General features: G+C 44.0%; 1 protein-coding gene across 3 annotated transcripts in view; it reads left to right on the forward strand.

The window, feature by feature from the left end:
• The window catches only part of LOC131878387 (transcriptional enhancer factor TEF-3-like), a 59545-nt gene that overhangs the window by 21214 nt on the left and 15641 nt on the right, over nt 1-22690 (forward strand). Inside the window, exon 1 of one of the 3 annotated variants that reach the window (XM_059224339.1) lies at nt 5034-5583. The exons of the other annotated variants lie outside the window; for them this stretch is intronic. The gene's annotated coding sequence lies outside the window, so the exon portion shown is untranslated. Of the gene's footprint in view, nt 1-5033; nt 5584-22690 lie in introns of those variants that run through there. 3 annotated transcript variants of the gene reach the window in all.

The raw sequence follows: 22690 nt of genomic DNA on the forward strand, positions 1-22690 counted from the left end.
ACTTCAATTGAAGAACCACAAACCAATCCATCGGGTCTGTTTCCATGTTTCTCCATACCTCCCTGGAGGCTGTCTGTCTCTTTCAGTGGTGGCCATGTAATTGGCTTTTTTTGAGTGAATCCGTTTCCTCGGTGAGTGTTGGGTGGACCCGCCCCTCTCCCAGAAAAAAAAACCCTGAGCACCACCTCTCCTAAAGGAGAGCTCTCCAGAAGTTGTTACCACTTTGGGATCAGGGCTAATCTTCTCGCTCACATGAGGGGCTTAAACGCCAAATTGACACTAGTCATACACAACGGATTCGAGTTGAACCCGGAGAAATTGTCAAGTGACCAATGAGGTTTCATGAACAGGAAGGCATACATCATTCTGACCTCATACATCCACAACTCGTTCTACGTACTACATTCCTGATTTCGCTCTCCAGGGATCTATCTCATTTCCTCTTGGAACTGTGTCATACCCAATAAGGAACGATGAAATGTCCTGAACTTGGCGGCCCCGATTTCGGGGCGTACTAGAACAAATTGGCAGGTTGCCGAGGTGCGAGATTTGGAAATGGGTATGGATCCAGGAAATTGAGGTGCTCACTCAATTTGTTATACCCACTACACAAATGTCAAACCTGGGGGTAGTAATTTGGTGGAGAGACGGAATCCTGAAATGCTCAAGTTGAAGTCCTGACCCCATTTCAACCACATCCAACCCTCTGTCCGTGAATCCGTTTTTTTTTCTCTCTCTCGTCAAGGTCAGTGTTGGGTATGGAAGGCGAAACCATTCATTGTTTTGGTTTTGGGTCCTTTGGAGTAGAGGACCAAGACGAGTCCAGAAAGACAAGAGCCAATGTAAATGTGTTCTAATATTTGTTCGTGTCTTTGAGGTGACTGGAAATGTCACTCGGTGCTAAAAATTGGCGGTCGGCATTTTCTTGATGATTCGTTCCGAGGAATTGCCCAAAACTCAATCTCGAGCAGCCGACCGGGTCGTTCGTTCGTTCGGTCTGTCCGGAGACTTGTGAGGATTGACAGAATCGCAAAGGTCTGACTTTTGACGAACTAACCATTCTCTCTGTGAGGTGAGATCCGAGGTGCACTATTTTTCCCCGTCTTGGTTGGATCTCTTTCCAAATTTTGTTCGCCCCCGGGCTGATGAGTCGATCCCGCGGGGGTCCCAAAATACGAAGATGGAGGACATCCAGGGGGTACCCAGAATGAGATGGCTTAAATTTGGTGAAGTGACATGGGGGTTATTTAAAAAAAGATCTCGGGCGAGCAAACTCCCCGAAAATTTGGACCCTATTCAGAGCCAGAGAGTCGGGAGTCTCTCCGTTTAAGAGGATCGTGAATACTCTAATCGAGTGACTGGAATGCTGTCTTGAATCGAATTTCTCCTGGAAATGCCGTCATAATTTACCCCTCGTCTCAGAATCAAGGGTCTCAGGATGAGTGGGAAGACGTAGCCCAACAAGTGCAAATCAAATGGCTGACGGTCAGTCCGTTGTTTTGAATCTCCTCCGAAAGGAATTGTCCATCAATCATCCGGAGGAATGGAAAACACTTCTTGTCTCTATGGATTCGCTCCGATGCTTGTCATTCCCAAGAACACAAGACGAAAGACAGAGTCGTATCGGCCGGTGGGTCGGTTAATGCTGACAACATCATTATCATGTCTCTCCGATCTCTTTTTGTCCCCAAGATTTTTTTTGGAAGGGGGGAGGGGGGTTCGAAAAATCTCCAGATTGTATGTCCTCTTCTCAGTCTCTTGTGTAGGCGCTTTGCTCCTAATTCCTGGATGCACGATCACTTAGCCAGTCATTACTCTTTACATGGCCAGGGCAATGCTTGGGACTTGGGATCAGCACCTTCCATGATGGTTGGTTTGTTGGTTGGTTGGTCTGGTCGGATGGTTGGCTGGTTGTCGTTCTGTATTGTACGACAAGTGCTCAGTTGCGTTTACGGCTTCCACGAATTCACTCTGCTCTGGCCCAAGGCACCTCGTGGATCTGTTGACTCCCATGTTACGAGGACCCTCATAGATGAGAGGTTTGGATATGGCCGCCCGATAGAGAGTAGATGGGCGAGTCTACTTCTATGTCTGTGATAGCTATGGCGATGGTACACCTAGCTTGGGCCATGGTTTAATGGTCATCTTGAGAAGGATTGGACAGAAGTTGCTTCTGATGGGTTAAGTGCTCTGGGCGAGTGGCTTAACCAACCTTTTGCTCCAAGTTGTGGTAGTGGCGAACCAACCACGCTCCCTTATTGTACTCGAACTCGGAGATTCGAGAGATGGAGAGAGCACAGGGTGGCATACTAGACATACTCGATCTTGAAACGAAGGCGAGGATCAATTCGATGATAATATCGGCAAATTTATTTACTTTTTGGATTTCTTTAAAGCTATATGTAAATTCATGCTTGGTTCTATCTGAATAGTTTGGGGGATTTCAGCCTTTTTATGAGGAAAGAGAACTTGAAAATAACGTAGCACTTGAAAATTTCGTTCCGAGGAAGGCAATAGTATCATATAAACGACACTTTTTCTTGTTTGACTGAAGGCGCCTATTTTTGGAATTGGATACATTCCTATAATGTACTACTCATATTCATAAGATAACCATGAATAGTCCGATACTATGTTTCTACTGCGGTATTAATACAATGCAATTTAATATTTGTATTCTAGACAGAACTTATAGGATCAGGCAGCCGTATTCAGTTATGATACTTACTTTCTATCCTCTATTTCAATTAGTTTGCCTACATCGACGAAATTATGGTACAATTAACGGTGCATGTTGATATGGGCAGTCCCTCCGTCCATTATTATCGAAATCTTTGGTTCCAAGCGAACCACCCTGTACAACAGATTGGTTGGTTACCTCTGAAGCGAGTGACGCCAAGTTCCTCGGGTGATGAGAGAACTGAGGAAGAAGCGATTCAGAAGTGGTAACAGAAGTACGGGGAAGGCGGAGGAAATCCTATTATTTTTGGGGCCAACTCACGGTCAAAAAGTGGTCGAATGTTTCGAGGTCTTGAAATAGTTGGAGCTTTTAGAATAGTTCCTAGGGCTATTGAAGAAGGCAAGATTCTCTTTTATGCCTAGCGTGCCATATGAAACATAGAATGTTTAATCACACAAGCACATAACACATTCCTCTGACACTGACATGAATATAAGAATCTGTCGGTGGTGATGTAATGGCATTAATTTGAAAATTCTAGGCTCTTCCACGCTGATCGTTATTATTTATTATTATGGCATGTAACACTTTCGGCAAAAAGCAAGATCTCGAGAACCCCTTCCGCCAAGATGGTGCACGTTTTCAGGTCGAGTGGACCTTGGGGATTGTTGAATGGTAATTGTAACATTCGTTCCAACGTTAAGAAGTCCATCGAGTCGAAATGGCATGAAAAGACTTCAAAGGGGTTGTTATCAAGCAGTTGGAAATGAGGATTGGCCACCGTCATACCTACGATGAATTCCGAGACATTTGCGCCTGACGGGCAAGGATTGACTTGCTTGGCAATTGAGCCCCAATACTTGCCTCCAGTACTGAAATTGACCCAACTCCAGGCGAAAGAGAGCTCGTTTCAAAAACAAAATCCCGAATCCACCACCGAGTTCGTTTTCCAGCGCCTCTCTTTTGTAAATCAAAATCCTATTCTCTTCTGGTTGAAGTGTGCTTGGATCTCGTTTTACAAAAGACTTTGAATGTGGCTCACTTATTCATGTGGTGTCTGCATCATCGTCCGTGCAATACACTTGCCATGACAGGCAACTCTTTTTGATTAGAGCTCAAAATGCTATGGACGATGGAAGCAAAGCTTGAGGAATACCCGAATTAAACGCTGGGCTCTGTATCTTTCTTTTTGAATCCATGCCACTTGAAATTCCGACTTGTACATATTGGTGATGATGTCCGAGACCCTCCCATCCCAGACTTTTTCATAATCGATTGTGTTCTCTCGTGGTTGAGCCTCTTTTTTTTAGGGGGGGGGGGTTGAAAGAGAGCTCCTAAATAAAGACCTTTCTTCAAGTTGGATTTCAAACGGAAGCATTTGGTTGAGTGGTGCTGAATTGAATGTCCTTTGGCAATGGCGAAGCTTAGGCTTTTTTGAACTTGAGGTGAAATGCCATTCTATGCCAGTCAAATACGCATGCATATTGGCTCGCCTTTAAGTCTACTTTGGTCCGGACATGCTTTGTTCGGTTGTCCTGCTCAGAAAGTGGGCAAGTTGACATGCTAACAGACTTGAAGTGAGGCGGGGCACATGTTTTGGAAAGGGATGGCCTCACTGAAGGAAACCCGTGAGGTCAAGCATTGGGACTAATTTCGTGAGTCTCCACACGGACGATGATTGCCATCGTTAAGTTATCAAGAAGGCCGGTTGCCCTTAGTGCTGAGCGATCTTGGATGAGAGAGCTGAGGCATTTCCTGTTCTTATTTGGCGCACTTTTCGCTCAGTGTCGTCCGCCATGTGCTCCCCCATCATCAATGTTGCCCCCTTGTCATGATCTGGTGGAATCAGTCTGAGAGCCAAGAGCCTCGGAAGGTTTGAACGCTTGAGGTGAAATAAAGATCAAGTGAGTAAATGCAGAGACGAGTCCCCTACTCTCTCTCTCTCTCTCTCTCTCTCTTTCTTTCTTTCTTTCTTTCTTTCCATCTCTCTGTGAAGCGAAGTCAGCTTTGCTGATCTTTCTTTTTCTCCTCCCCACCTGTAGCATTTCAAGAGTCTCTTCCTCCGCCTCCATCCAGAAGATCTTTTCAGACCCAGACGCTTCGTTTGATAACGTCGAAATCAAGAACGGTCAAATATCACGGGAGGCTGGCGTTTGCCTAACAGAAGCTACAAGTTTTCCTTACACCAGCACATACACACACACACACTCCCCCCTCAAGAGCTCTTAGGGATTAAAACCTCGCCATCCTCGCCATTCTCGCCATCCTTTATGTTTATTTCGTTCGTCGCCACTACCGCCACCCAGCGAGGGCCCGCTACTAACATTTAGCGCGCCTGCTGTTGGGACGCTAGAGGCGATTCTCGTGCCCGCGTTGGTGTCTCACTCACTCGCAAGGAAGGTGGCGGTTCAATGAGCGCCCTCCTCGTGGAAGGGCGCGCCCGTGAACGCTTGGAAAGCGGCAAACGAGGGAGAGCCTGCAGAGAGCAGGTTTTGAAGGTAGTGCCGTGAGTTCAGTGAGTTCGGAAACAGCCCCACTTTGTTGCTTCTTGAATGCTCAAATTTTTGATTGCACCTGAGTTGGATCGCGTTCGAGGAGGCTGCTGATATCTCTCCACCCCAACAAGAACTAGCTAATTTGTTTACATTTCGTGTGTGTCTGCCCAACAAGGCAAAAAGGACAGTGGCTACCTGCATGCTTGAAAGCTGGAGTAGCGCATAAATTCATCCTTTTAAAGTGTCTATATTGACAGAAGATAATTTCGTGAACCTGAGAAGAAAAACCTCAACGCAGTTTTGATACTGCAAGTTATCAAGGTGATTAATTCCAAGCGATTGCAGGAGGAAAGAAGAATTCTCACATTTCGAAATTGAACCGACATTTTTGCTCTACACAATCCTAAGGTAAGACGCACACATGCACATCCTGACGGACATTCCGTCAACCAAAATTCCTGGGTGGACAAAATATCGCCAATACGGTATATATGCTTTTGGCCACTGACATGAAAACGAGAATCAAGGATCAAGGAATCCTTCCTAAATAAGTGGAATAGTTGACCAAATTACTGGCATAGCAAGACGCTTCTGAATTTTCCCATTTCACCTGATCCAATCGGTCACAAAGCATTGGAGAAAATCCTCTATGATGGATGATTGTTGTTGGGTTGTGGCTAGCTTGTTGGGCTATTGGTTGGCTGGTGGTTGGAATTGTCGGTTGGGCAGTGTGTAACCTTCTGAGGGTTCAATTAGTATGGACAACCTACTGGGACCCATAATGAAAGGGATCAGACCTGTCCTATCCTGTCCAGGGGTTAAAGATGAATTTCAAATGGAGAGAAATGGTCACCATTCACGATCAATGTTGTCCAACAGAGTCGTGAAATGAGTTGTTCACTGTTCTTCTTTTTCGCGATGGCTCGCCAACTTCTTCTTGTCTCGACCGAACTGGTTCTGGAAGGTGTTCACTCATTTTGAACACCAACATCATTGGACTATTTCTCTACGAGTTTCATTCTAATTTGATCCTCCCGCCATGATTGATGAGTATATAATGGGCAAAAATGGCCAGGCTTGATCTGGATTTTCATACTTTATTCGCATATGCGACACGAGTATGCGTTTGAGAAAGCTAAATATGACGAATGGCCTTATGACACTAGGTGTATCAATTATCACGTGTCTAAAAGTGGCTCGAGTTCTTCATGAATTATTTTACTATTCGCCACAGAGAGCGGCAATAACAATTGGACAAATGTAATCAATGATACTTGAGACACTCTTAGCTTTTTATCTCGGACGATATTCCAATTGACTCGTCAAGTACATGCATAGCCAGAACTATTTTAGACCAAGAATGTCTTCACCAGATTCCAGATTCCTGGCAAACTTTTTTGAAAGCTGACGGACCAAGGAGATGAGGAGAGCTCCAGAGTTGGTCTGGAATTTTCAACGTATGTGAAATATTCCGAATATTTGAAATATTTCCCTCCCATCCTCCCGAGCCAGCTCGTGGGTGAGAGGGGTCATGAAGAAAGCCAGCTTGGGGGTGGAACGGTGACCTCAGGGGTGCCCTCCAAATTCCAAAATAGCCCACTTTCCACAGATCCCATGCCCTGGAGGCCAAGCCCAAACGTCTCAAGTTCTGCAACCCTGACAGATACTTGAGACAATGGTGTTCAAGTCCAGAAGAAGTCAACCCATTTGGAAACATGTGTTATGAGCGGAAATCATTATCGTCCTCCCTAGAGAAGCAACAAGCTTAAGGGACGACGAAGACGTTGGGGCCACGAATGCCAAGATTCGAATCCATATATTATAATCTGGCCTGTAATTTTGCCAGAATCCTTATGCGTTCAAGAAGCCCCATCAGCTATTGACACGGAGGGAGATTGTCCTATGCATTATAGTCTTTATGGTGTCCTTATAGTAAATGCCAAACCCTACGAGGTTGTAGTCTGATAATCGTTGAACGTGAAGAACTCCGTCCTCTCCAAATCAGTTGACGTGGCTTGGATACCTTGTGTTCCATGGCGTATCTGTGTCTGTATGTTCCCATATTTAGCTCCAGGGATTGTCTTGTTGATCTCTTGGGGCGTCACTCGAGCTTATCCATGGTCAATGCACTTTCGCTAAGTTCTCGATCGGCTTAGCAAATACGGCTTCTTCAAGAAGAGATTGTATTTGAGAACAGCAGGCAAGGGGGAAACTGGTTTCACCATAAATCCTTTCACTAGCCTCGTCTAAAATGGTGCTTCAACCAGAGCTTTAATTGCATATTTTGGCCATTTTATGTCATCTGAGTGAAAGTGAGCGTCACTTCTCCAACTCCGCGGAAGTTCATTGTGAAAATCTACCTGATCCACAAGTCAGATCTTGTTGAAATAGTGACCTCATGAAAAATTCAATTTTCAAATCCACCCTGGTGGTCGGTCCATCCACTATGAAGACAGGTTAGATAGACAGACTCAAAGTAAACAACAAATCATATGGGAGATTTGCTCGAAAAGTTGGACGTTAAGTGCACCAGATTCTACTTGATTGTTGACCAAATCTCGGGTATTTAATAGAGAGAGAGGATCCAAAGTGGATATATGATTTGTAATGACCAGTTTCAACTCAGAGATGCCCTCAAGCTCACCGGGGTTATTCACACATCTTTGTAGATTTGAAATATCATTGAATTCAATTGATTCTCATGTGGATTTGGAGCCTGAGCTCTAGATTCTCCGGATAGCTCTCTTCTTGGACTTCAAGTTAGTGAATGAGCTATTTCATATTTTGTTGATTGGAAAAAGTTAGTTTTATTTTCAAAATTGTTCTCGTTTTTTTCTCAAATTCGATTTTGGTGTGGAATCCAGTCCCATTGTCGTTTACGCGACGATGTTCGTGAATGAAGCCAGATATCGAGTTGTCTGCTTTTTTGAGATTGCTGAGGCTACGAGGGTCCCTGTATTCTAGCTAATACGAGCAACAACAGTGTAGAGATAAGATCTTGGGCAGGTTGTTGTTCGATATGAATGCTTTATTGAAAGGAGTGTTTCAAACAGAGGCTATCAGATAGATATTTACTAGCACGACGCTTAAAGAATTCTTGCCCTTCTCTTCTCATTGAAAGGAGAGGAAGCACCCCCGTTTTAGCGGGAATTAAAATAATCCGGCCTCCTGGTGTGAGTAGTAGACAATTAAAAAATAATGATTCGCGACTCCAGCCACGTTCACTGGAGTTCAATTTTGAGGCTAAACGAGATGAACTCACGGGGTTTTGAATCTCACGTGATTTACGGAACTGCCATCGCGGTGGTAAGAATTTCTTTGACAGCAGGTTTAAAAGACGTCCGCTTGATGTTAAATCAACACAAAATTCCCATTGCTATGTTGAGTATCAGTGTGCTCGGAAATTGAGGCGAGATCAATTGTTTTTTATGCCAGCTGAATTAGCTCGACAATTGCTCATTATTGACAAATGTCAAGCCGATCATTTCGGTCTCTGCTGCAGACTTTCAGATTCTCACGAATCCCAAATCAAATACAAATTTTTGAAATACACTTCTTATCGGATAAGACTTTGAATTATGTCTTTACGATGTTGCTATTGCATTTCAAGACAATGCAAACAGTATGAGACGATAGCTAATCCAGCCAAAGAGTTCGGTAGGTGAACTATTCGGAAATCACCAAATTTAGATACATGCAAACATGTGTTCTGCACTGCGACCCTGGCTGAACGACGACTAACGTCATAAACAGATTAAAACTTCAATAAAAACTCTTTGGCCAAGATGACCTGCGGACGCAACGCAGTCGCCGTCATGCAAATTATGTGTTCTACAAAACTGGCCAAGCTTGTAATGGTTTCGGTCCCACACCATTACGTCACATCATCCATCTTCCAGCACGGCCAGAAATGTCCAAAAGATTTGGCTCTGTTTCCATTGATCAAATAGCCTCAATGAGAGCCATCCAAGTGCAATGGAAGTCTGGTGGTGTGATTACGCGACAGCTGCGGGTGTTGGTGGAGAAAAAATAATCAATATTGTGTCCTCCACTCGACCACCACTCCTCCATTTCGATGATTATTTGCGCCCTCTTATTCGGCATACACGCATGAACGTAATACCAAAAAGCCAGTGGCACGCAATGAATCCTCAACCACCATGGACAAACCAACCAACAAATACACCCAATATTCATTTGTGTGCAATGTCCAATTATTGATTCCGACATTCCGGGAATAGTTGACATAGATCAGGAAATAGTTTTCCATTGGGAAGAAGACCTTTAATTTGTATGCCTGAAGTGAACCAATCTGTCCAAATTATTATGCACTCTTTAAAGTGTGGGAAAACTGGTTATTTAACAAAGACGATTGTCTTGAAATGGCTCGTTGAAGAGCAACTCTTTCCTTTAATAAATGGAGACGCTCCAGGAGAGCCCAAGATAACAAGACAACGAGAAGTATCTGGGTAAAATATGTAAATCCTCAAAATTGTCTCCGGATTTCCGTGTCACCTGCTGGCCGTAAATCTGTCATGGGTCAACGAGACATGAACCGACAGAAAAAGATCTCTCCGATCTCTCGAGAAAGTCTTAACTGGTCAATACGACTTCTTGAGATGCTTCATTTCAAACAGGGTGATGTGCTATTTGTATGCGAGTCTGAATCAATATTCGGTTTGTCTACTCACTTCACCACTCGGTGGCCGAACAGTCGGAAAGCTCCAGGACAAGTTTCCCACAAAAAACTGTCATTCAGGAGTGAATTTGTCCGATTTCCCCCTCTCTCCATCTACTGTATCCGTCCCTCATTCACTTCATGAGCTCCGGGAAAGAATCTATTTGAGTCAACGGGATCGATGAATTCTATTCAAACGGACACAATCTGATGAAGCCGGTAATGGAAAACAATCCATTTGTCATGGACAACTTTCATGACTCCGAAAGAACTTGTAACAACTAACCAACCGTTTGAACACAAATTACAACATCCACCTGTGAAGGTCATCCTCATCTCCAATCTGTGTCCTGTAACAATTTCCAACATTTTTGGAAAAGTTCACGTGTTTTGGATGATTGTCGCACCCCTCAGCCCCTCGTTCGTTCGTTCGTTCGTTCCTTCGTTCCTTCGATCCGGCTTCCCCACTACTTACTGTTGTACACCACTCGGCGAGTCCATCTCACCCGAGAGAAGGGTCCATCATGGGCGCTGAATTGCAATTTGAGAAAAATATCCCTTGTTGTTGACGGGGTGCCGTGAACGAGGTGCGGAGCAAGTCGAGATGAAGGGGGGTTGAACCCAAGGCAACGTACCTGTTGGGGTGTTTTTGTGTCTGTTGATCGACCCTCGCTGAAAATCTCCTTCATCTGACAGGGGTCTCATTTCCAAACACTTGCTATGGACGTATTTTCACCCTCTCGGACGAATTATTGGGACAAAAAAGTGGCTTCTGAAAACTTGTCGGTATCGGTTGAAGTGTGAGGGTTTCACAGGACTGTGTTTTGCACTGATGCACTTTTTTTACGCCAAGTGGTGAAGGCGATTTGTGGAGTGAAAATACGGGACGCTTCATTGAAGTGGGTTTGTCTGAAGAGCTTGAGAGCTTTTGTCCTAACCCTGACCGTGCTCAGAAATGAGTTGATGAGAGGGTGCAAGTGGTGAAATGTTTTCCCCAATTTCATTCTCGAATTCCTAGATCCAAAGTCGAATGTCTGAGTAGAGTACTCGAAAATGGAACATCTTTTCACGTGTTAAAGTTGAACAATTGCGGCTCGAGAAACTTGTTGTACTTAGTATGTCTCCGGGCCGTTCAGATGTTTGTGTCGTTATTGACCATAAAATGTATAGATCCACGTTGTAAATGATCCCTTTTTTCTTGTTGTCAGAGTAATCAGTTTGTTTTCGTCAAGTTCTTGTTATTTACTACTATCAGTTAAATGGGCAGTTCAGCCCTGACCAGATCAGGCTGAGGCTGAAGCGAGCTTCGCCGTAAATCCCAACTTTTCAAGCTCAAGAATGGGGAACTGATGTTCGGATAAACTCCCTGTCCAGCTCAGCTCCGGACAAAAGGGATTATTTTCCACAACATGGTTCATTTTGTTCACTGATTTTTAACGAGCTTTCTATCGCTCCGTGGAAAACAGAGTGTCAGCTGTTGAGTTGTGGTTTCTTGAGCGTTTTCCAACGCTCTGGTCAGCTGATGTTTGAATGTTTTTTTGGAATTTTGGGAAGGCACGGTTTGAAGCACAAACAGACACATTGTTGACAAGTCAATGTTCTGATTTCAATCTTCTTGGGTATCAAGTTAACAGAGACCGGTCAAACTACCTTCAACCTGAGCCTGAGGAGATCGATCGAAAACTCTCAAGTAAAGTGAGGGCTTCAAAATATTTGCACTGATAACCAAGGACTTTTAGTATTGATTGTTTACCATCTCGGGGCGGGGTCACAATTTGTAAAAATGATGAGAATTTGATAGAGGGTGGCATCCTTCTTGGAGAAGGGATGCTCCAATGAAAATACTTTGTCTTTTCTCGCCCTCATAAATCTTGACTCGCAGCCATTACAAGCATAATTATTCAATACCTCTCTCCTTTTTCATGCAGGTAAGGAACTTGAGCAACATCCCAAAGCTTCCCGTCCAACTGCTTGGTTCATCGCCCGCGGTTTGGTGACTGATTTTTCCTGGAATTTCATGCCTCATCATAACTATGACGTACTTCGTCATCCAAACCAACTCCCACATTTAGACCAAAAAGGAAATTCCAACTTTCCGCAAAAAAAACCAACGCAAACTTATTTCTTCTCAAAGAAAACTATATCCTTCCGAGATTCCAACATTTAAACACTGGAATTCGGAAATGCTCTTTGAATTCTTGAATGTGTGCGTGTGTGTGTGTGAGAGCCATTCCAAAGCCAGTGAGCAACGGCGTACGGTTGAAAATGGTAGCCTCAAGACAGGCTTGTTGGCTTGCTGGCTTGCTTGGCTCTCACCTGAAAATGTCCGTTGGAAATCCGAAGGTCCTCTTCTTTCACCCATACCTTTTTGGGTGATGGCTTCAACGAACTGAACCCAAGAGGGCTCTCCGATTTACCTGGAGCGTTGGCGAGTAATTTAAGTCTTCTTTGCTCGCAACGGCTTTGAACGACTAGGATCATCTTTTTAAACTGACTTTTAACGGACATTCCGGAACGTGATTGCCTCCGTAGAGACAACACATGCAAATCCAAAGGAAGAACTCACACACCGATGACGATGACCTTTAACAAAAGCAAGTCCATACGGATTTTAAAAACCTCGAATGAGATGTTGAATTGTTGCTCATCGTTTTGAGCTCGAGCTGCGACTCTTTTTCTTTTTAACGGAGTTTTCTCTCCTCGGATTCAACCACCCTCGGGTGATATTGGCATGTTGTTAATGCCCAGCTTGCCATGATGGATTAATTCCCCGGAGATGGGCTTTATCTCGGCAATATCAGCCAAGACATCGAGCTAACTTGAAGGTTATCTTGAAAGTGACGCGAATCTTAAAAAGTGATTGTCTAACGGATGAACGCATTCGTTATTAAATGCATTATTATCTCAAGAATGTGAATGACGTCATGAGCAAGGTTCGAGTTTCAATTGTGAGATGTTTAGAATGATCAGCATTTTTCAATTGATTTGATAAGGAATGTGTTATATTTAAAGCATTTTGATGCCGTATGACCTTTTGAAATGGAATTGGCTGAATGACAGTTGTCATTGAACATTTAGGGTCGATCTCAATTCCAAATTTTCACCATAGAACCATAGAATTAAAGGGGGATGAGACGAAGAGAGGTTGGGTAAAAGGCAAGAGTGCAAACCATTCAAATTGACTAGAAGGGGAAAATGAAATGCATCTCATGATGATGGTAGATGGTTGTTGAACCATTGCATTTTCATAATTTTCTTTCGTGAAAACCTGGAAAAATTCGCAGAAGAGTAGTGTAATCAAATTGAAGCACAATCATTATTGCACCTGGACTTAATTTTTGACCCGTTCTCATCTGGTCAATTTGAGAGCGTTTGGAATTGAAGAGTGCCCTTTGTGTTCAGTGGAAGCCATTTTCCAGATCTCGCACACGATTCACCACCAAAATCTTGGCGGGTGAGGACGAGAATTGAGAGGTCTTGCGAGACTTCTGTGGAAGTGCAATCAAATCAATGTTGCACATGATCGGACGAACCCACCAATCGCCCCTCTCTCTTTCACTTCACAGGGCAACTAGTTTAGCCATGTGTTTGTCTAAGGGTGTCATCTGCTGAATGAAGAGTAAAAAGGGGACCCCTTTTCCACAGAAATTCTCATTAATTAGTCTTTCACAGAGCGAAGCAACGAACGAACGAACTACGGAGCTTGTTAAGACTAAGAGCCTTTCCGCAGCTTGCCATGGTATTTCGGGCTCCAATGCGAACGAGAAATTCTTGGCATTCCTTGATTCTAACGAAGGAATTGCTTTGCGCACTGCTGTCAAGGGACATGCAAGAAATTGTTTGAATATCTTTGGTCGACAGAGATAGGACGAGCTCCAAACGAGTTAACGAGCCCGTTGAGAGTGGTCGGACATTTCGCTGCTCTTAATGATGGCGGCTTGCATGGAAGGATGCCTAATACACTCATGCACTAGGGGCGAGTATCCAATGGTCATTGTCGCGTTGACATCATTGCATGGCTTATCATTGACTTCCATTAACCCGCGGTCCAAAAAGTTTCTCCAAAGGAAATTGTCTAGATTATCGGTTAGCGGGATGTTATCCGTTGAGCGCCTCTTTCAAGGGTTATTAGCGCTACTTTTTTCTGTGTAATCCTTCACGGTGGTCTTGAGACATTTTTATGTTTGGACTGCTCGCTCGCATCTCTCATCTCCTTTCTGGACCAAGTGTTCTGCTTGAATTTATGATCTAATTTGAGATTACAGTAATTGCTCGCTCCCATGGATGGAGCAACAATTGTGATGGGAGAGAGCATTTCGAGGAGAGAGGGGAGAGCATGCAAAGGGGACGGGGCCAAACATCATTGAGAGACTTCCAATTTTCTTGTGATTCACTTGGAATGACATGACAGATTTTCGATTGGTCACAGTGATGTACAGTCCCGCCGCTCAAATGTTCTCCCCCTTACGACGACGACAACAACAACAACAAAAAGTTGGGGCTGATCATCAATAATGGTGGTCGAGACACGTTTCAAAGCGCTTAAAAGTTGTGTTTCTATCTGGCAAGGAAAGAACGGATCTCTATAAAAGTTTAATGACACGCTAACGAACATTCCCAGTGCTCGCCCTAAATTTACTGCGTGTTGCAGATTTTTTAGATTTGCCAGTATCCTGGTATTTATGTATTGAGACAGGGGAGGGAGGATATACACTTTCAGCCACCACTGCTCTCTAATTTCGTGGTTACCAATGTTCAACGGAGAAAAATCATAAATTAAATTACCATTTTTGGTTAGTCGGGAGGGGCTTTGAGCTTGACTTCTGAAACCAAAGAGCGAGCTCTTATTCCATGACACCATTTGGATTTTTCCAAATTCTTCAAAATTGGTGGGGGTCCCATCCAGTAGACCTTCGGGTAGCCTCATATCACACTGAGTTAAAAGCCTCAGTCTGAGGGCTTTTAGTACGAGTCCTGCTATTTCTAGTCATGAACTTGTCTCAAATCCTAATGTTACCATGTTCCAAACTAGGACTAGAGCTTGAATATGGTAGAAAAAGAGAGAAGCCGAAATGCTCGACAATTAAATGATGGGAATCAATGCATGTAAAGGGAGATACAATGACACCTTGAGGAACGCCATCCGTCCAGTTGGGAAGCGACTGGATGTATGAAACTTTCAAGAGTTGTTGAGTGATTTTGCCTGTGCTCTTAGTGACAGAGAGCTGAAATAGCTAAATAGTTCTGCAGAACCGCCAATTTTGCCATGAATGGTGTGTCAGGAATATTTTGAATTCAGCTAGATTTTCCCCTTGGAGGCATATTCCGTGATGATGCATCCTGGTGTAAAAAGTCCAGTCAAATTATCTCAATCACCCTGCTGCCTGCTGGCATACGGTACGGCATGGAAACTGGTGAGGGTAGAACCCCAAAAGCAATTTCTTTCTTAACATGGTACGACCAACCTCATGAAAGGCCCCGGTTAAACTTGTTTCGTGATGACCGCCCTAATTTTCCTAAGCATCCAACAACCAGTCCGTGTGCTTTACCTTCTACCTTGCTAGAGGTGATGGTAGTGGCTCACAAATTCAAGGAGTTTTTTTTAAGAATGATCTCATGCAATCTTTGGCCGAGAAGTTTTTTCTTGGTTTAAATTTTTCAGGAAATCCTCTATGGAGATCCCTTATCAGCTCATTAGACTTTTCAGCCCCGAAATGTTTGCTCTCGACCTTTTTTCAGACCATGGCGAAGTTGGTGTCCAGACGCATTTCTCATGTCTCTCTAGGTCTGGCTTGAAGACAGTAGACGACTTCCATTTTCTAATCAATTGGGCTCTCAAGCAACATTGATTGATGAGCCTATTCAACATTATTTTAAAAGCAATTCATAACCACGAGTCTATCCGATTGCCCTAGGACCCATGTATGATTGATCAATTTGTTCAGGAATAACCGGACGAAAACCACCGCCTTTTTGTTGGCGCTCATTGTCGATTCGAATCTCTATGAACTTTCCATGATCAGTAATCAGAGAGTCACTCGCTTCATTTCTATCTTTCCATTAATAGAGGCAGAGGCAGAGAAGGGGAAGATACCCAATGAGAAAAAGAAAGAAAAACAGGGATGAGGTTGGTAAGCGGCTTAGTTCAGAACGCTCTCGAGGCTTTATAAAAGGGCTTTGTGGCGTATGCCCCCTTCCACTCGTATCAATTTGAAAGCCAGGGAGAAAATCGTAGGGACAAAAAGTCCTCATGTGTTATATTTTCATTGAATTCCACTTTTTGTTCCAACCTCATCCAACCTCTGGGGGGACGAGCCGAGAAGGAGCGGACGAAATAGTGGCCACCTAACGATAATGCTAACTAATTGTTGGCACGGCTCAAGAATAATCTCCGGGCAAAAAGTCAAGAATCATTACGACTGACTGATAATAAATTTGGGCTCGTAGGCGGAAAAAACATAGTGGCTGTATGTTCATTTAAGCACTTATTGGTGGTCGCATGACCCACCATTGATTCTCTACACATTGTGTGATAGAGTCATTATCTGTGGAGCCGCATTAGCTGGTTTCTAATATTCAGGGTGACCCAATGACGCTGAAAGTAAATCCGAATCGTCAAGACATTCCCGGCGGGAAATCCGACGCCACCCATTGCTAATAAGTGCAAAAACACCATTTTGATTCTCCTTGTTCTCAATCCGAGATTCAGTAATCGTGGAGACATGCACATCATGCTGAGTGGCGGTGAAAGATTTCCCCGCACTTGTCATAAACCAATTGAGTGAAGAGTTCCGCAAAGTGAACGAACGGTTTTCATTGTTTGGCTCGGGTAGGCATCGTCCCAACAGGGGTTTCGGGAACACATCTATTTGAAGATCGTTTGGTTTGACTCTCTTTGTCCGAACGGCTTCTAATTGATTTTCATGAATCGCCGGAGGCCTAGCCCATGTTGTTATTATTATTTGCAGGGGTGAAATTAATAAATTACTCCTTGCGGTCCAAGCCCACCATTGTTTTGCGTTTAAAAGAGAGACAGCGAGTCCATTATTACATCTGAATCAAACCAAGAAGCCTGAGAAAATTACCCTCTCGCGAGTCTCCTTTGTGTATCGAGAGCCAATTATTATAGGACCATATTCAATTCTTTGAAAGCGACCATTTGTCAAGGTGCTAAATCTGAGATTATAAGCGGTCATTTCGCTTCTTCCAGCTATTTGCAGCCGGAGATTGGGAGGCCTACCTGCCAACCAGATCGTTATCATTTAAGAGCTTCCAAATTTTAATGAGAGCTTCGTTTTCTCCATTTTCAGGTATGTCACCCAATTCAACATCCAAACGTCAATGCCTTACACGTACAGTGTGTACAGTATGTGAACCATCTAGTACTAAAAGAGAGAGAAGACGCATTTTGTGTCCACTCGGATAGTGAATAATGCTCGGAAGGGCTGCTACACCAAAATGGCTTTCAACATTAATTTGTCAATCACCTGTCTCAGGGAACAACAGATAACAGAGAATTCCCGTTTTTTATGCCACATGAATTCCCTTTTTTGATGAGTTTTCGAACCGTTGATGAGAAATGCTGATTCAATCTTGACGCTCTCACCCCCAAAAATCAAGAGTGACTGACAATGCTCCAATTTTGGGAAAGGGAAATAATCATCTAGAAATAGATCCTCATTTTGAAAAAAAAGGTTCAAAAGTGAAAAGAGCGACGTTTCGTGGTCGCTCTAAATGGCTTTACCGCAGACGGACAAGTGACAAAACATGTCATGATTTGTGGAAAAAAAGAAATTGGGACCTTCATTTTCTGACCGGAAGCGGTGGCATTGTTTCTTTGTTTCACCTCACCATCCAAGAGATAAAAAGAGAGAGAGACACACACACACACACATTCAGAGAGGTCAAGACTTTGTCGATTCCGACTCGTTCCCGAACAGTAAAGGTGAAACCAGTTTCATGTACAATACTTCTGAGGAACTTACTTCTTCTGAAGCACTATCTAGTTCATGTCAGAAGTTGCTTTCGACATTTTTTGGTCATTGAACCAACGTCTGTTGGACATTCTTTGAGGCATATGATTAATTGATGTCTTGCCAGGCTTACAATCCATCATAAATGACTTAATTACTTGCCATGTCGTTGAAGAGGGGGCATACGGCCTGGACGTTAAACCATCACAAAAAGCGACGACAAATCGAGCGTTTTCATCAAACAATCCACTGCTCTTGTATGCAGTAAATGTGCCATGCAGTCAATTCCCCGACGTCATCACACATTGCTCGTTACTTTCTAGATATGTTAGGTGAATCAGTTCCAATTCTGGAAAAATGCATTCAAACTCACACTTGACGTAGTAGCAGAATGTCGCCAAACTGCCTTCATGATGAAAGACCTAGCATGCTGGATTTACGGTTGTCCCTGCCCAAATATTATCCGGGCACGTCCGTCCGCTCTGAGTGCCCATTTACCAACTGACTTTTGGTGTCCCCATGAAATTTTGAAATATGAGGGAAGCAAGCTCCAGAACCCCTCCTGTCGCTTACCTACCCTACATTACATGGAAGACATCTTTATGCCAGAGTTTTCGTAATTGGTATTTACGTATATGTTCGCAATCGCAATGTGAAATGGCATGGAATAAGTGCCTACAGGGCTTGAGGACGTCGTGCACCACTCAAGACAAGGTACAAAAGATCCAATGTATGAAGATGATCTAATTTTATCTAGATTGAGGATGTTTGTAACAAATTTAGCCCCAGGCATCATCCAGCACTAGCAGCTTGCTCCATTGTGCTCGGCATGAACTGTAATCATGCTTTATGACACAGGCCAATTTTTTTCCACCCGTGTACTTATACTGTACGCACAAGGCTTTGAAGAAGGTTCACCACAATCACAATCCATCCAGTCGTAATACTACTACTACTACTACTACTACTACTACTACTACTACTACTACTACTACTACTACTACTACTACTACTACTACTACTACTACGTACTACTTGCTCCATTGTGCTCGGCATGAACTGTAATCATGCTTTATGACACAGGCCAATTTTTTTCCACCCGTGTACTTATACTGTACGCACAAGGCTTTGAAGAAGGTTCACCACAATCACAATCCATCCAGTCGTAATACTACTACTACTACTACTACTACTACTACTACGTACTACTACAACAACAACTACTATTGCCACTACCAACACGACGACTACTCACTCGTTTATGTAGTGCTTGGCTACTTGTGCCGCTCATACTGCGGACGTACAAACCACTGAATTCAAAGATAATGGGCATGTAGTCATGTTTTTTTGTTTTGTTTTGAGAGGAAACCACGTTGGGCTATTGTATCAAAGATCGGTTCCAATGGGGTAGCTCATCATATCATCACCACCTCGTGCTGTAAGTTTATGGGGTTTTCATCGATAATCAGAGGTGGGTTTTTGCATCTGGAAAGCCCTCCTGAAGCTTCGCGTGGCTCCTTATTAATATGGATGTGTAAGCCTGGAATTGTAAATGATCGTCCACAATGGCGAGTGTGTATATCTTTCTGTGTGTCATTTCGTGGAAGAAAGAAGTGAAATGGATGGCGTCCGTCCCGTTCGAGCCCATTGAGGGTACGAGTGGCATTTTAGTCCGTGCTCAGTCGGGTTCCACGTCCGGATGATGATATTTAGAGGCAAACACATACATTTGCTTGGACATAAGTCTCAGTGGCACCCTGTGGGGGGCTTCCTGGCTACACACATCGAGGTGAGGTGGAGAATTCTTTACACTCAGTCTCTTACCTCATAGAGATAGCTCAAGTTGAGCACGATACTCGCTTTTAGCTGCTTAGATGAGGCTTCTTCGTCTGCAACTCTGTCGTTTTGGTGTTTCATTTCCACTTTTTTCCACGTCCAAAATCGGTTATTATTTGCGTCTGTCCTGGGTACGAATGGAGTGTCATGTTTCGGATAATGGAACGCTGAGACACCTAGCTTTGGCATGTCATGAGGAGGAGCTTTGGGGGCAACCCTGTTGGAGTTATGCGTAAGTGTGCAAAAGTTCTCTGCATAATTGTGGGGTAGTTGGCCAGAGCAAGAGCGGGGGTCGCTCATAGATAGACCCTTTAGGGTAGAGGAGCCATCATTAATTATGCCATTGTTACCCATCCTGAGAGCTAAATGATACCAAAAGTTGCCCATGGATGCAAAACACACAGACCGAGAAGACTGGGCAAACAAAGCTGACCAAGGAGACAAAAGCCATTGTCAGATTTTGTGAGGGGAGAACAAACCAGAGCAAAAGGGCATCCCTGAGCGCGAGGACCTTGCATAAACTAAAGTCCAATTAGGGATGGTTTCCCTTTGGCTCTTTTTTCTGGAAATCTCTTCTCTTGTACCGCTATACTATGTGAGCAGTGTGTACTGTAAAAATTCTTTCAGCTAGTGGATGGACAGCAGCTTCTGTTTGCTTTTTCTGACACACCGAAATCCAAACAGGGCCGTCTTTGTACTCGATTTTGCAAGCGCTGTCATGTTTCATGTAAAACCGTGAAAATCGCTGATTGCATGCAGAGTTGAATACATCAGGAGGCCCCTGTCTCTCAGCTAGACATGTTTGAAATTGAATCCCCCTCTGTAGCACTAAACTGCGAATCCCTATTCACAGCCAATCCGCAAGTTCGAGGCCTGATTCCTCCACCAGAAACTTTGGTAGCACCGCCCTCTTTTCTGACTGACTTGGATGGGAAAAAGTCTGGCGCCTTTTCAACATTTTGAGAACAAGCTTGGGAATGTTGCTCCTCTGAGGCTGATCTTAATGACAGTGATGCCCGCTGACCTCTTGTCAAGCTTGAGAAACTGACCCACAATGGTTGCCTTTCTTGCAACCCCACTGAGTCACGTTCCCTGGATGCCGTGAATACCCACTTTTAAGCATTGTTTACGGATGAGTCCGCCCGGAAAGGGTGACCAATGTGGAGAAATATGATATGACTAGTGACGGTTTCTAATGGGAAGAAAACCGCAGGTTGGAATTGGAAGGCCCCTGTTTTGTTTGTGTGAGAATATTGGTTCAGATATGCAGAGAGAAATCCCTGGGATGAGTTACGTTGAAGGGTGCGGCTGATCCTCAAATTGCAGTTGCGTCGTGACCTGGAGCCAATCTGTCTTGCAAATTTAGTGCAGAGAGCAGTTCGGCCAGGGGGCCAAGTCAACCCTCATTTTTCGCGTTTTGAGGGGCTGAGCTTCATGTTCTTCCCACAACCATCATCTTTGTCAGTCCTGGGTTAGCATTTAAAGACCCAGATTGAATGTGCAGAAATTTGAAAAACGTACACGAACGAATGTATGTAACTATCAAGGGTAAAGAGGGTAATTTTCATCATAATCAAAAGCCCCCTCTTCGTTCAGCCCGTCCACACACAGTCACTGGCTCGGGTCGGTACCCTTGGCCCACGGCTCAGATCTTGATCTTCTTTTCATCAAAAAATTTCAAATCCCATCCAACCAAAGGGGGATATTTTGAGGGTTGGCAGTGATGAGATTTGGATTTGAATTTTCTCAAGACTGCCTCTCCTTCACCGGGCATTCAAGTTTGGTGGCATACTCCAAATCTATGTCAATTCATGCACACATCCAGACTGCTAACCAGGGCACGTGTTCTCTCATCATTCAAGCATTGACAAAGCGCCGAACGAACGAACGAACATGCGTCGACGTCACTCTCCAGATCTCTTTGTTTTTATTCGAAGCTCTCCCTCTTTCTCTAGAACACACACTCACACACCTTCAAAAATGGCTGTTGAGCTCTCAGCTTCCATCCGGTCGTGGTTGTGGTGAGATCTTCCAAAGAAAGCCGGCCAACCCGAGTAAATTCACATGATCGCACTCAAACAAAGAGGATACGATCGGTAGCGCAAACCATAGCAGTAGCGGGAATGGTAGTATGAGTAGCACAACATAGGGTCCTTCTTTGTTCTTGCTTGCAAAATTCCCATAATGACGAAGGGGTCAAACAGACTTGGGAATTTGGTCTTGATCTCAGCCAGAGCGTGTGCGAGAAATGAGAGTGACAGAACTTGTTCTCAAACCAGGCGGAAGTCAGTTTATGTCGCTACCGGGAAACTAATTCAGGTGGCATTCCCGGACCAATCAAGCTTTGGAAGTGTGTGAACTTCGTTCGCCTTAACCTACATATCCATACATAAACGCCAACGTTCAAACTTGAATCTCGAGACCGGACTTGAAGCAATTGCGTCTTGAATTGGGCCTGACATCAGAAAAGGTGGAGCCAAGGAGGGGGCATTCCAAAGGGCGTGAGAAAGCGCGTTATAAAACCAACAGTCGCGTGGCAGACAGGAAAATTGTCGGGACTTTTCAGCCGTCAACTGTGCTCACACAATCCGAGGTTCATCTGTTCTTTGACAAGCCAAGCACCGATTTCCCGAGTACGTGAAATACCTCTATGGTGAAATATGGTCAGGATGAGATGATGACATGATCAGTGTTCTGGGAAATTTCCAGTACTCGCAAGATTTCTTTTGTCGCATTGCACAGTTCCATGAATTTTTTGAGTTTTTGAAAAATTAGACTTTACACGGTAGTCCATGATTTGGAGGGGGAAAATAGTTTTTAGTAATTAGCTTCTCTGTTTCTCGGTGTGTGTGTCTCCGTTTGTCAATGCTAGAATGTTTTCTCTCGATCTGAATTTAATTAGGGGTGGGCTTACACAAAATTGTCAATCATCCTCAGCCAACCTGAACGCGAAACAAGAGAAACAAGAGTCCAATTTTCGTCCAATTTTTGTCCAACAAAGCGACAGCCGGGGATTTCGCCCCCCCCC

Source organism: Tigriopus californicus, chromosome 3 (assembly GCF_007210705.1).
Source record: "Tigriopus californicus strain San Diego chromosome 3, Tcal_SD_v2.1, whole genome shotgun sequence".
Taxonomy (NCBI): Eukaryota; Metazoa; Arthropoda; class Copepoda; order Harpacticoida; family Harpacticidae; genus Tigriopus; species Tigriopus californicus.